General features: G+C 30.4%; 1 protein-coding gene across 16 annotated transcripts in view; it reads right to left on the reverse strand.

Moving 5' to 3' along the window:
• Window positions 1-16807, reverse strand: part of LOC110115605 (exocyst complex component EXO70B1-like) — a 63374-nt gene that overhangs the window by 25708 nt on the left and 20859 nt on the right. For 12 of the 16 annotated variants that reach the window (XR_003700014.1, XR_003700010.1, XR_003700009.1 and 9 more), the window contains one exon: window positions 3840-5302. The exons of 3 other annotated variants lie outside the window; for them this stretch is intronic. The gene's annotated coding sequence lies outside the window, so the exon portion shown is untranslated. Of the gene's footprint in view, window positions 1-3502; window positions 3597-3839; window positions 5303-16807 lie in introns of those variants that run through there. One more of the 16 variants, XR_003700018.1, reaches the window with a different exon arrangement.

The following is a 16807-nucleotide window of genomic DNA, read 5'->3' on the forward strand; positions in this document are numbered from 1 at the left end:
AAATGTCAATCAAACATGCCGATCATTTGCAAGTCGAGACGAATAACAAACAACAAATGCAAGCGCCTACGGGCTACTGTCGAAGACTTGCTATACAGGTTATCCACTAGTAAATATAGAAGACTTCCAACATATGCCAACATCCACAGTAAAAAGCAGGAGATTAATTAGTGCATTATAATCTACATGCATGAACCATACAAGTAGTGCACTATGGTCTACCTGTACAAAGCAGCAAACAACTCAATCCAGAAGCTGCTACAAAATGCCACCGGATCCGCAACTTCTATGCAAGCGGACAGAAGGCGTCTACAAATACTTTTAAAGTACCTCCGCATGTGCACCGTAGTTTGTATAAACATAGGTACACTAAAATGGGTAAAAACAATCATAAAACCTGCATAGGCCCCGGCTAGCATGTTATTGGTACACACGTGACGTCCAGAGATGCTGCGATAATCCTCCTAAGCAAGTAAAAAGGAGTAGACAGGATATAATTATAAAATAACCCCAAACACCCGCATGGGCCCCGGCGAGCGTGTTGTGGGAACACACTTGACGTCTAGGGATGTTGCGCGGGTCAATAAGTGAATTCAAATTCGAACCCGATCCTTCTATATGGGTCAATAGGAGTCGAAAGGGTTCGAACAATCAAACAAGTATATTGTGGTGGCGATCGGTATATTTGTTTTAATACATTCATATTAGGCCTTCAAGGCCTGTAATAATATGAATTCACTAACAAAGGCCTATCAACTTGTCGACAAGGTTTAGTCAATGAATGACCCCACACCCCGATGATGGGCGTGTTGAATGAAAATCCCAACCGAAGGGGTTCATTCCAAACATTTCAAGTGTCACCCAAATGTTCATCAGGACTTCAAAACTCCACAAAAATTCCTAAAAATTCAAAAATATTTAAAATTGAAATCCAACTATCAAATAACTTAAAGCAAAAATCATCCGCCCTCCGCAAAAGTTTGCCGAGATGGACAAATTCAAATATAATTTTAGCTCACACAGAGTTAAATGTCTAGTCAAAAATATCATTAGGATCTATTCTCAAAAAATCTCCTGCCAGTAAGGACGTGGTACGTGTCCTCTAACCGGCGATTTTGCCGCCAAATGGCACCGCTGGATAAACGGTTATGACGACCCGAGGCCCTTTGAACCGCGTGGTTTTGCCGCCAAATGGCACCACGAAATACTGGTTATGACCAGAGCTAATACACTCCTTAATGGAATCAAATCTTTGAGATATGAATCAATAGGATATGATCGATAGGACACAAAGCCCTCTGTTAGCTAAGGTAGATTCAAATTTGTCCCCATAGGCAAATATCCATCCCAGGTCTACAAGGTATCCTTGGACGAAGCAACCCATGGCTGCCGACAAGAATCCTTCTGTCAAGTTGGGTCGACTACCTCCTCTGACTAAGTAGATCAGGGACTATGATGGCCCGGGACAACGGAACCATGGGATCTTGATCCGGTCTATCATCCATTCCCCCATCATCCGCTTTAAGTGCAAGATGGTGAAATTTTTAATTTTAAATATCAAATCTCCAAATCTTCCAATCTTCCAATACCCAATCACCAATATTCAACCCATGCTGCTACTATATGCCGAATAACACATCTCTACGTATATGATTGACGACTAGCCTTAATCGAAAGTTCTCTCTCTTGACCGGGTGGGGTAATTAACTATAGGGGCTTGCGCCTATAGGAAACCAGAACTCAGATCATAAAGTCCCGCAAAATGAGGGCGAAATCTCTGGGTAGTGTCTTATCTACAAACCCATCTGCCTTCCAAAATTTACCCCGGAACTTAATTCAGTTAAAACTCCCTCGCCAAAAGCAAACAAACAGAGCGGGCAGAGACCGGGGCTGAATTTTCGGAGCCCACAAACGCATCACTTCTTCTCACTTCATTCACTTTCTACTCTATCATCTCCCCCTCGCCGAACGCAACTACTCAACCACTTTTTTCTCTCGCCAAAACCATCAACCCAACAATCAGCTCAAATGATCCATACCATTTCATGTACGCTCAATGATCCATTGTTAAATTCTTCAAATGGATGCTCTTTTTCAGTGATTTATTTCTTTGCGATCAAACATCCGTTATGAGTTATATCACTGGTTATGTTCTTCTTTGAATTCTGTTTGTTTAGTGTTAGTTCAACCCTTTCTTTTCGGTGTGTGGATTTTCTTTCCAGAAAATAAAATCTATTGGTTTATTTATTTTTTGGTGAGTTTTGGGTTTGGTCTTTAGCATGGAAATCCTGTATCAGGCATCCAGGCAAGTGATAATCCAAGAGGTTTTGCTTCAAAATATCAAGGGGAATTAGTTTGTGATTGTTCTCAAGTTCTATTTGATAAAGATTTTGCACAATTTCTATTAATAAGCTTACAACATATTTTTCTATATATTTGATGATCGTATTTTTGAATTGGAGATGTAATAAAGTGGATATGCTCTTTAGTACCTGTTTTTTATAAAATTCCTTTTGGAAACCACACTCTATATATACATTAAACTACAATGCACATTAGGGTTAGAAGTACTTTACAAATCTGAAAATTTCAACATGGCCATATAACTTTGTACTACATAAAGTAAATAATACAAAAAATGTCCTAAATAAATACAAAATGTTTTTGATATCATAATATTCTAATAAAAAATAATCACAATGATAATTTGAGTTAATGAATAAATAAACAATTTCTTCACTAACATACTTGAACTCACAAAGAGAGAGCAGCAGTAACTAAAATTTCTGGAAAAGAGTCTTATTCAAGCTTGAATAGTGGTGCGCATATCAAATGTGACCAAACAGAAATTTTTGAATTTTGGATGACGATTTTTTTAAAATAAATAGAAAAAAAAAGTTTTAGATGAGGTTGCTGGGGAGGATCCAACAGTGAGGGAGGGTTTAAGTTGTGCTTAATGCATGAATGAGAGAATTATGATTTGTCAAAATAAGTTTAGATCCCCACTGACAAAATTTGCTGGCTCCACCAATGTTAATATCTAAGGTTTTTTTTTCTTTTTTCTACATTGATCAATGCTATTTTTTATATCAAATGCCTTTTTGATGGCCTTTTTTTAAACTTTGTCTATAATTCGATGTGATTTGTATGCATTTGATATGTTTTTTGTAACCATTGTTAATGTATAAGATTTTTTTTTTTGGCTTCATTGATCAATGCTATTTTTTATATCAAATGCCTTTTTAATTCCTTTTTTTTAACGTTTTCTATAATTCGATGTGATGTGCATGCATTTGATATGTTTTTTGTAGTAAATAAATTGCTAACTAAGAAGTCTTGGATTTTTTTTGAGTTAATTATAATTGATCAGAATTACTAAGAGATCTTGAGTTTTTCGGATATTGGGTTTGATTGCTAACTTATACGTGTATTCAGTTGAATGGCTCGAAGCCTAAAATGTCCAAAAATAATAATAATTTCCAAAACAAAATGTGAAAATGGGCGCCATCTATAGTAGCGAGTAAGAGAACTTTGATACTTGAATAATCTATAAAACGCAGCTGAAGCCGTTTAGATCTTTTCCTCTACACGCCGACCTGAGGTAACATCCAGATAAGAAGTGTTACTCCTTCCAGTTATGTCGATTATAATTTTTTCTTCTTACAATGACACGCTTTGGATCAATAATTTTCTTTATTAATCTTTGTTTGTAGGTTGTAGATTTGTTCTTTGTTCCATTTACAATGCGACCTTTGGCAATTTTAATGTTCTTCTTTCTAACCTTTTTTTTCATCCATATTCAAGTTTTGTTCCTTAAGATTTCAGGTTAATGTTTTTTAGATACTTGGGTCGTATTCTTTAACCTCTACGAAAATGAGATTTGATAAATTACTCTTTAGTTGCTATGGTGATTTTCTTATGCTAGTTCAATCCAGAGTGCATTTATCCTTTGCTGCAAACTTATTTCACTTGATTGGAGATATATGAGTAACAAATCCAATACTTTTCAATCAAAAAGTTTTTTTTTTTAATAACATATTAAATTAAGAGAAAAAAAGCATTAGGATTAGAGAAACAATGATGTATGAAAATTTTAAACAAGCACATATGTAGATGCAGAAGCTTAAATTATAATATTGAGTTGAAGATGATTACAATGAAAATAATATCAGAAGGTTGACTGTTATGAATCGGTTGCAGAAGAAGTGTAAAGCAAAGACGAGTATGTGCACGTGCATTTGTTGAGTTTAATGTTTATTCCAATAATCTGATTTCTTCTAGATAACATTTGAATTAAGACTTCCATTTGAAGGTTAGCCATTCATGTTTATTTTATTTAATTCTTATTTTTTCTAATTCTTTAAGATGGTCATTGTTATTTACTCTAATTTGTTGTTAATTATTTTTTATTGCATGATTTTTATTTATCTATTCTGTTTTATGCTCTAAATTATTTCATCCCACTTGTGCACTTGTTTTCTATTCATATTTTTTTTCTTCATTTATTAAATATTAAAAATGACTTGTAGCATAATTTATGTAAAATCTTATTTATATTTGACTTTAAATCTGAGTATTGTTTGTTTTTCTTTATATTAAGTCTTTTACTGAGAATAATTAGTCATATATACACGAACTCCTCTTATTGTTAAGCTTACAATAATAGATTGAATTTTTTTCTTTAATTTTCTAAATTTGCAAATTATGATTTTTTTCTCTTCCAATGAACATCGTTGTTGAGTCATGTTCATTTTATTTATAACTTTTTAGTTGTTGTTTTTTTTGCAATTATTGATATCTATTAATATTGTTGACAATTTTTATACATATATTTTCTATAGAAGATCAAAGAAAAAAAGATTATGACAAGCAACGATATGCTAAACGGTCTACCGAGCAAAAACGAAAAAAAAAAAAATTCAAGCTAACAATATTGCTAAAAAAAAAAAGAAAGCAATTTTCTAATTTAGAAATTGCTTGTTTGCCATCATTGTCAAATTCTACAGGTTCATTTTTATCGAACAAAAATAATTAACATATATATTTCATAGTTCTAAATGTTTAATATATTTTATCTTTGAACAAACAGATATTGAAGTATCAAATATGAACGATGCTATTATAGATTATGAATCAAATATGTCAGAATTACATTTTCTCGAACACCGACGTTCATGCTTTTACTGTAATGCAAAGCTATTTCAATTCGAGCTGCCAACCTTTTGTTGTTACAATGGTGAAGTCCTACTTGCTCCGACAAAAGTTCATGAAAAACTTTATGAATTATTTACTTCCTGTTCATCTGATTCAAATGAATTCAGAAGTAAGATTAGAGCATATAACAGTATATTTGCATACACATCTTTCAGAGCTCATATAGATAAAAATTTATCAAATGCAAGACAATGGATCTACATATTTAGAGCTCAAGGACAAATTTATCATAGTTTACCTCCAATTACAAAAATCTCAAATGGTCCATTCTACTTCTATTATATATTTATGATACTGATGCTGAAACAAATAATCAATTGAATGTTTTTAAAGATTTAAATCTTTCAGAGGAATTAGTAAAGAAATTAATAAACATACTTTCTGGAAATTCGTACGTTCAATTCTTTAGATTTTTATGTAATAGAAGTATATTGGAAAACTTTCAAATACACATTAAATCTGATGTAAGAGTATATCAAAGAGTTTATAATGCTCCTAATATGTCACAAGTAACAACAATATAGATTGAAGGCAAGAGTATAGATTTCATTAAACGTGATATCATATTAACTTCATATTCAGGAACATACCGAAAGATCAAGCATTATTTTGGATGTTACGACCCTTTATTCTATTCCCAAATGAAGAGATTGGATGGCATCAAAATATAGATCGAACTTCCAAGTTTGAAAGAAGAAACAAACAAAATCTAGTTCAGATTATAATGTCCTCCCTAATAGAGGAAGAGTTATTTAACTAAGAAGAAAATGGTATGTTATTAAGAGTATTATATTAATATATAATATATATAATTATTTAAATATTAACTTTTTTTAAAATTTTGCAGAGATTAAGAAATCATAAAAAAAGAGTTTCATACAGAGAATATTATAGTTACAAGCTTCAAATTCGAAAAAAAGATAAATCAGTTATTCTGTATGTTGGGCGATCACTACATCAATATGTTGTTGATATGTATGTGAAGATTAAAACAAGTCGATCAGATTTTTTTAGTCAAAAACAATATACAATACGATCTGATTTGTATAAAGGGATTATCGATAGTGTAGCAGCTGGATAAACACTAAATAATAATACTGGACAAAAATTTATACTTCCACCATCATTCATTGGCGGACCTCATGATATAAGGTGAAGATATTTAGATGCAATGGCTCTATGTCAGTGCTTTGGAAAACCAGACTTATTCATAGCAATGATGTGTAATCCTGATTGGAAAGAAATTCAGAATGAGTTAAAGCCGAGTCAAATGGCACATGATAAACCTGACCTAACAACGCGTCTATTTAGGTCTAAATTACAATATTTAAAGGATCAATTATTCAAGAAATTTATTTTTGGATGTGTAGCTACTTATGTATATGTTATAGAATTTCAGAAAAAAAAGGGGCTTCCATGTGCCCATTTTTTAATTATCTTGAAGACTGCATTTAAGATAACAGTTCCAGTATAGTTTGATAGAATTATATCTACTGAATTATCATATCCTTCAAAATATAAAAGGCTACATGAATTGGTTGTTAAGAATATGATGCACGGTCCATGTGAAAACTTAAACAAAAATAATATACTTGTATGAAAAAAGGATTATGTAAAAATAAATATCCTAGATCTTTCTCAAGCTAAACTATAGTTGGGGATGACTCATATCCAATTTATCAGAGAAGAAATGATGGTCAACAAGTAAAAGTCAGAAATAATTATTTGGATAATCGTTAGGTTATTCCTTATAATCCATATTTATTATCTAGACATAATTTTCGTATAAATATTGAGATATGTTTCAGTATCAAAGTAGTGAAATATATTTATAAATATATTTACAAGGGGCATGATAAGATTTCAGTATCATTTTCACAAAAAAAAAAAGAACAACCTTTTGATGAGATTCAACAATATCAAAATGTCATATGAGTATCAGCAGCAGAAATATTATAGAGAATATTTAAATTTGACTTAAATGAGATGTAACTATCAGTGTGTAATTTACAACTACATTTAGAAGATCAACAATCCGTTTATTATAAAGACAATCAAAATTTGGTAGATATTTTAAAAAGCAATGCTGGAAAAAAATCTATGTTGACCGAGTTCTATCATCTTAATAAAATTAATTCAGATGCAAAGAAATACCTTTATAAAGAAATTCCTAAAAATATGCATAGGATAAAAAAAATGGAAGCAAAGACAAAGATATGATCAAATAGGTCGTATAAACACAACAAATCCATCAGACGGTGAAAGATATTATCTTAAAATCTTGTTAAATCATGAGTATGGATCAACATCATTATCTGATTTATTATAAGTTCATGGAATTCAATGTTCTATTTTTATAGAAGCTACATAGAAGCATGATCTCCTAAAAATAGATAATTATATATCAGATTGTTTATATAATACATCAAATTATCAAATGTCAAATGCACTACGATAATTATTTTCTATTTTTATTATTTTCTATGAGCCAACTAATGTTCTCCAATTATGAAATGATTACTACATAAATTTGTCTCACGACTATCAAACCAATAAAGAAATTTCTTCTAATGAATACATTACAAGAGCATTATTAGATATAAATATATTTCTCGAGAGAATGGGGAAGACTATTGATGATTTCAACTTACCAAAATTACCACCTATTGAAGAGGACTTTATTGATTATAATGATGAACTCCATAATAGAAAAATATTTGAAGAGCGACATGTTATTACTCCGGTTGAATATATGGTACACACTCTTAATATAGATCAAAAGAACGCGTACCAATGAATTATAAATCGTGTCGATAACAAACAGAATAGCATGTTTTTTATAGATGGTCCTGGAGGGACTGGTAAAACATATATTTATCGTGTAATGCTTACGACTTTAAGAAATAATGGGCACTTAGCGATTGCAACAGCAACATCGGGAGCAGTTGCATCAATATTGCCTGGAGATCAAATAGCCCACTCAAGATTTAAGATACCTATAAATTCAACAAAGACCAGTGTGTTCAATTAAAAAACAAAGTGGACTTGCTCAACTACTTAAAAAAGCAAGTATTTTAATTTGGGATGAGGCTCCTATGATTAAATGAATAGCTATTGAATCTTTGGATAAGACTTTGAAAGATATTATGAATAATTTTGTTTATTTTGGTGGTAAAGTGATTGTATTTAGAGGCGACTTCAGTTAAATATTGGTAGTGGTAAGACGTGCATCAAGATTATAGACTATTAACTATAGCATGGTTAAGTCAAACTTATGGTCATATATGAAAGTTTTCAGTTTAAGAGAGAATATGTGAGCTAGGACGGATTAATTATTTTATGATTTCATTCTTAGAATTGGAAATGAAGAAGAAGAGGAAACTGGAGATGGACTGGTGCATATTCCAGATGAGATGATAATAGATTATTTAGATGATCAGACTTTAGAAGATTTGTTAATAAATGTTATATTTCAATCCCAACATGAAAAATATACATCTTCACATCTATATCCATTTTCTCCATCTCGCCACCAAATGCAACTTCTCCCTTCCGAACGATAGTGACTACTCTTCTCCCTCTCGATAAATGTAGTAAGGAACCTCTCTCTTGCCAAAATCGTCAATGTATCTTTGCAAACTTCAAACTGGTGAGCAAAATTCTCTTAAATCTCCTTCAAAGCAGTTTCTTTTAGATGCTTAGATTTTTCATCCATTTCTAATTCACTCTTACTGCAAAGTTGTTCTTCTCATGTGAGTGCAGATCTCCCAATATGGCGGAGCCACTTGCTCCAGTGATTCCTTGAGAAAGCGTCGGGACAGGTAATTTAAAACATAAAATATCTACCTCTTGTTTTTTTTTTGTCACTTTTAAAATTTTTAAAAATCTACTCATGTGAATGTATTCATGTTGCTATTACTTGCTTGGCATAGGCTATTAAGATTTTGTTGTCACCATGAATTTCAAAAGTTTCTTATTTCTGGAACCATTGAAATCCCCAAAAATCTCAATGAGTTTAAATGTCATTCAAATAAAAAAGTCAATTGCAACTCTTTTAGACTTTTTTTTTAATATGAAAAACTTCTTCGCCACTGTGCCACGATTGAAAACCTTGTTGTCTTTCCCCTTGCAAGTGTGGCCCAAACATGTATTGTCTTTCCACTATCCACAAATATTAACCTCATTTAATCTATATTTTCAAAGTTGAAATTGATATCAAGTTTACTACTTGCAAAAACCATATATTGTATTGTAATAATGAACTGTTATTAATATTGAATTTTTTTGATTGGGTGAAATTGCATTGTTTATTATTTTTTAAAAAATTTATGCTTGGTAGCTATAATTTTTGATATCATGTGGTGATGTTTGTATTCTGAATTTTTTGGTTCTCTGAATTAACCTTTTAAACATATTGATGTTGTATTAGATCAGTGGGGTCACAATCGGAGATGTGCAACATTAATATATAACATTTGTTAAAGATCACACTTCCTTTCAAAGATAACTCAATTGATGACCCAATAAGGCCATATTGAGGTGAACTTAATTTTGTTAATCTCAAACATATAGTGGAAAAGTTCTTATATTTGTTTGTATTTTTTAAAGATATTCAAGGTAAATTCATAAACCTATACAACAAACCTACCACCAAAACTATGACTGCTTAGTTAGGCGAATGCAGACTCGAACTATTACCATCAAAACCACTTGGCCTAAAGGCCGACTTCTTTGTTGCCACCTAAAGCTAGTCATTGAGTCGTTTTAAGTGCTTTGGGCCACTCCATGCTCCAGGAAACCCACTGTCAAATTTATTATGTTAATTTTTTTATTTATTATTAATGTTTAAAATTTTATTAATGTGCAATTAAAAAAACTTATAACTTTCAAGGATATCCTTTTGCAACTTTGATTTCAAGATTAAGTTTTGTATCATGTACTTTTTTATAATACCAAAAATATTATTTTTATGATTACTGTTTCTCTTAACATACATTGGATATATTTTCTTTTTGTTGTTTGTGTGTACTAATATTTTAGGAAAATCATACTCCAAACTGTCGAAGACTTCAAGGCAGAGTAGACTAGGGTTTCATGTAATGAAGTTTGTAAATTTTCTTTTTCTTGAGTCTAAGAGAGTATGATAGTAATTGGGTAACCGTGCACACACACACTGGGGGAGTGAGTCAAAATTTTAAATTTTAAAATTAATCGTATTATACTATTTAAAATAGTACTAGACAATTTGTCATCATAGTTCCTTCAAAATGAAGTTAATCAAATCATGCATGTAATTTTTTCGTACTATTCGTACTGTACGATGTTGGATTCGTACAAATGATTCATAGATTACAAAATGGGTGCATACCAATTCATCACAAATGATCTCATCAATTTTTTAATTGATTGTATTGTACGATATTGGGTTCGTACAAACGACACATAGAGTATGAAATGAGTGAGTACCAGTTCATCCCAAACTATTTCGTTAATTTTTGAACTTATCGTATTGTATGATGCTGAGATCATACATATGACTGACATAGTACAAAATGGGGTCGTCCACGTTCGCACCAAATGAAGCATTGATTTGTTTAAACAGTTCGTATTGTACGATGTATGGTTCGTACAAACGACTCAGTATATGAAATGGGTTCGTATATCATCATACCAGACTAACTTGTTCAGTTTTAAATTGTTCGTATAGTACGATGTCAGTTCGTACAAACGATTGACAGAGTGTGAAATTAGGTTTGTATAGGATCGTATATGGCTTTTTGAAGTGTTCGTACAGATGATCCTCGATCGTACCATACGATCTGAGTACGTTCAAGTTGAAATTTTCAATTTTTTGGATTTTTTTTTTTTGTCTTTCATATATAAGTGTCCTTAAAACTGAAACTCGACAATCTTGCTGTGAATTTCTCTTAAGAGTGGATAAGGAGAGTATTTGGAAGAGAATTTTAGAAGTGAAAAGTGAGAGATCTTTTGGGAGAAAATTGTGAGGGGATTCACAAGGTTGCCCAAAGGTAAGGATATCTTATTTATTCTTCAAGATTCTCCCTACTTCCTTGAAGGCTCTTGATAGAAGAATTTCAAAGAAGATCATGGTAATCTGTCGTCACCACGAGGGTGAGAAAAGACGTTGGTACTCTGCCGTCACCAGGAGCGTGAGAAAGGACGTCGGTACTCTGCCGTCTCCAGGAGGGTGAGAAAGGACGTCGGTACTTTACAGTACCGGGTTGGTAGAATAGAGATTTTGTAAGGGCTTCTCCGCCTAGCTGTAGGGGCAAAATGAGAGTCACTTTGATTTAGTGCAATACCTGAAGAAGAAGTCTTCAAAGAGTGGACGTAAGTCTAGTGCTGAGTGGCCATCTTGTGGTTTTGTAAGGGTTTCCCCTATTTTATTTACTAGTCTATTTTAAAAGGGGCTTAAATTTCCTTCCTCATCAAATTTTGGCCATCCATTTAATGTTTTCTTAAATTATCTTGTCCTTTAATTGTATTTTAATTAATAAATAAAAAAATAATACTTATAAAATTTAATGCCCTTACTCCTCATATTAAATTAATTTTAATTCTTGGCAACGCTTCAATTTTCATCTGTTTCATCTAACGTAATATATCTTATTAATATTGCTCTTATTATATCTTGATTCTTCTCCAGTATTTTTATTGGACGCTTTGCCTTCTATAGATTTATTTAATGCCTTTGCTTTAACATTCATATGGAATGCAAGCTTTTCTTATAATTCATTTCCTTTCCCTTTCTTGTTATTTGACGCTTTGACTTCTTATATATTCATTTGATGTCTTATAAAATATATTGCCACCAAACTCAAAAAATTATTGGTTTCGTTTCATGTTATTTGCTTTCTAAAATGACGTTAAAGCTGTAAAGCGTTGCTTTAAAATGGAATTTAATATTTACAATTAATTATAATTTAATTTTAAGCATCCCTTATAAATTCCTATGTCGTTATTCATAATTAAATAACATAAGATAATAGAAATATACGGAATTTACATATATAACTGCAAAAAAATACATATTATGTTAAACTCCTATTAAAAAAAAATAAATTTTAAATATATATATGCGTGTATATATTGATTTCATAAATGAAACATTCTAAATCAAATTGAGTGAAAACCCTTCTTAACATGTCCTGTGTCTGTGGCAAATGATTTGTTATTGTACTGTAAAAAATCCATCCCGAAAAATTTAAGAATTTGATTTCATTCTCATTTTTTTTTCTCTCTAATAATTATTTGTCATTCTATTTTTCATGTATATCACAAGCCTTATTTTTCATTAAAAAAAAAAATCTTCAAATTGATATGTCTCATCACCACTACTACATTTCTTTGATTTCGACTATGTCAGGCCATCTCAACTTGTCCCAGCAATATGAATATTATGAGATGAGGTACAACTTTGGTGGAAAGTACATATGGAGATGCAATCATGCAATGGAGACGCATCTTCTTCTTCTCAAATAGGGAGATGTGTAGAATTGCAAATTATTGCAGGATTTCAATCTTAATATGAGTAATGCATCGAAATACCAAAATATAAAATAAGTAAAATTAAGTGCCTTGCTCATTTTCATAAATGATGTCAATATTACACAAGTTCCATATATCTCAGTAATGCATCGGCATCTTTTTGATATTTTATCTTTTATGTCTGACCATAAATATGATTTTACCAAGCTATAGTTAATCATTTCCAATCTAGATGCACGTTTTACAACTGGTAATACTTGTCAAAAATCACCTCCAAAATACAACAAATTTACCACCAAAGTACTTGAAGTTGTTCATAATATCTCTCAAAGTTCTATCTAAAGATTATATTGTTGTACGTTTGACTATAGGCGCTTTGTCCCAAATTATAATACTTGATTTAATCAGTACCTGAGCAAGGCCACTTTGTTTAGTAATTGCACACATGCTGCATTCCGTCGAATTTGTAGGAATTTTAAACCTTGAATGAGTTGTTCGACCACCAAGCAGGATTGATACTGCTACTAATGTAGCCGTTGCTAATGTTATATGACCATAACTTCTTAAAGTTACAAGTATAGTACGATATAAGTATATTTTTCTTGTACCTCCAGGACCATCAATAAAAAACATGTCATTTTGCTTTTTATTGACACGATTGATAATTTCATCATAGGCATTCCTCTGATCAACATTGAGGCAATTAATACTATCAATATCTTCAATAATAGTAATCACATTTAGCTCTTCTATTATTTCTTTATTATAGAGATTGTCATGAATTTCAGTAGAGTCCATTTCTAAACTTGGCATTTTTTTGCAAATCAAATTCATCAAGGGAATTTCCCATTCTTTCAAGATGTAGTTTGATATCTGATAATGTTTTTATCATGCATTCTTCATCATGCATTCTTCATCAGTAATCAAACTATTCTTTTGGTAATTATGAGATAAATCTTTGTAGTAGTCAATCCACAACTGAAGAAAATTAGTTAGCTCATAGTAAATAAGAATAACAATAAATAACTTTCTGAATGCATATGGTATTTGATAAATAACACTCTGATATATAATTATACATTTCTTACCAACCATATGTTTCTCTGTAGCTTCTTTAAATGTTAAACATTGTATTTCATCATGTAATAAATCAAAAAATGATATAGGTCCATATACATGATTTAGCAAAATTCCAAATAATATCTTTCACTTCGATTGGATTTGTTGTGTTAATATATATGACCTATTTGCTTGTATTTTTGTCTTCTTTTTCATTTTTTTATTTTATCCCACACATATTTTCTGTAACGATGATTTCTTGCCTCTAAATCTATTTTGTTAAGATTGAAGAACTCTATCAACATTTTTTTTTCGATATTTGTTTTTAATATGTCCAATAAATTTTGATTGTCTTTGTAGTAAATTGTTTGTTTCTCCTTTAAATGTAATTGTAAGTTGCATAATAATGGATACATCTCATTTAAATCAAATTCAAATATTCTCCATAATACTTCTGATGCATATACCCATCTTCCATCTTGATAATTTTGAATCTCATCAAAATTATTATATGCATTCTATTGCGAAAATGATACTTAAATTTTGTCATGCCCTTTGTAGATGTATTTGTAAATGTATTTCACTTCCTTCATACTCGAACATATCTCAACATTTATAACAATTATATCTAGTCTATATAATAAATATGGGTTATAAGGAACTACGCAACGATTATCTAAAATATAATTTCTCACTTTTACTTGTTAACTATCATTTTTTTACAATAAATTGAATATGAGTCCTTACCAATTACTGTCTGAGATGAGAAAAATATATGATATTTATTCTTGCATAATCCTTTCTTTATACAAGGATTATTTTTGTTTAATGTTCTGCATGACCATGCATCATATGCTTTACAAATAATTCATGCAATCATTTAAACTTCGATGGATCCAACAATTCTGCAGACACAATTCTATCAAATTGCATTGGAGTTGATATCTTAAATCCAGTCTTCAAAATAAGTAAGAAATGTGCATGTGGAATGACTCTTTTTTTAAAATTTTATAACATATTCATGAGCAGTCACACCTCCAAAAAATAGATTTTAATTTTTAAAATAATTGGTCCTTGAAATCTTGTAATTTAACCCTGCAAATAAGTGTAGTTAAGTCTGACCTATCATGTGTAGATTGCCCTGACTTCAACTTATTCTAAATTTCTTGCCAATCAGGATTGCATGTAATTATTATGAACAAATCAGGTTTTTCAAAATGTTGGATAAGATCCATTGCGTCCAAATATCTATGTCTCATATCACAAGGTCCCCCAATAAATGTGGGTGGAAGTATAATTTTTTGACTGACATTATTGCTTAATGTTTCACCAACTGCCACACTACAATAATTCATTTGTATAATTCTGATCTAATTGTATATTGATTTTTTCTATAAAAATCCAATCGACTTGTTTCAATCTTCACATACAAGCCAACAACATATTGATGCAATAATCTACCAACACATAAAATAATTGATTTAGTATGTTCTCGAATTTGAAGGTTGTAACTATAATATTCTCTACATGAAATCCTTTCTTTTGATGACTTTTGAATGCCTGTAAAATTCAAAAAAAAAAATTTAACATTTGGTAATATAATATAATTGGAAAAAAAATTTATTAAATAATATAATAATTTACCATGTTCTTCTTGGATGAATAACTCTTCCTCTATTGCAGGCCGAGCCATTATTTGGATAAGCACATAATCATTACTTCTTTGAAATTTAGAAGTTTGATTGATATTTTGATGTCATCCAACTTCTCCATTTGGGAATAGAATAAGATATTGTAAATTATCATAACATCCAAAATAATGTTTGATCTTTCAATATATGCAAGAATGTGAAGTCAAAATGATACCAAGCTCTACTACACCTATTGTATTATTTCTTCCAATCCAATATTGCTTCTACTTATGACATAGTATGAGAATTATAAACTCTCTGATCTAATAATACAGTAGATGTAATGCTTATTTCAAAATTTTCCAATAATTCTCTATTATTCAAAGACCTGGAGAATTGTGCATAAGGATTTTCAGAAAGTATATCCATTAATTTTTTATCAATTCTGTCTAAAAGTTCAAGTTTCAATAAACATCATTCCTATTATTTCTTTAGCATCAGTATCATATATATAAATATATATATATATATATATATAATATATATTATATAATATATATATATAATAGTATATGTGTGTGTGAATTATAACATGGGCCATTTAATCTTTTACAATCGGTGAGACTATGATAAATTTATCTATGAGCTCTAAGTGTGAAATCTCTTATCTTGAATTTGCTAAATCTTTATCAATAGAGCTCCAAAAAATGTGAATGTTAATATACATTTATCCCCTGATCTCAGCTTTAAATTCTTTCGATTCAAGTGAAGCTGATGTGAATAATTCAAAAAGTTGCTAAGGGACATTGTTGTTAAGCAAAATCATTCCATGTATAACAGCAAAATGTTGGTGGTTCATAATGGAATTCCTTTGCATTGATAATAGAACATATATGTGGTCCTAAAGAACATGCATTTTTTGACATAATTAATCATATTCTATAAACATCTTTCATATTTGAAACTTCAGAATCTATTTTTTAAAAAAAAATTATACTTTTAAATTAAATATCTAGAAATATATATATATAATATATATAAATATAATATATAATATATATATATATATATATATTATATATATATATATTTATTATTAATTACAAGAAACTACCTGTTGAATGCGATGATGATGGCAAACATGTAATTTAAAGATATGAAAATGCTTTCTTCTTTTCTAGCAAGAATTATGGCTTCGTTTTTCCTTTTCTTTCCTCAGCAGACATTTTAGCATATTATCCCTATCATATTCTATTTGTCTTTGCCTTTTCATGTCTAATATATCTATAAAATTATAAACAATGTAATTATAGAAATTAAACAGGATAAAATTAATAAATTTGAAATATATGATCGACACTTTAAAAAATTACCAGATAAATAGATGCAATTAG

The sequence above is a fragment of the Dendrobium catenatum genome, unplaced genomic scaffold (genome assembly GCF_001605985.2).
Source record: "Dendrobium catenatum unplaced genomic scaffold, ASM160598v2 fragScaff_scaffold_199, whole genome shotgun sequence".
NCBI classification, from domain to species: Eukaryota; Viridiplantae; Streptophyta; class Magnoliopsida; order Asparagales; family Orchidaceae; genus Dendrobium; species Dendrobium catenatum.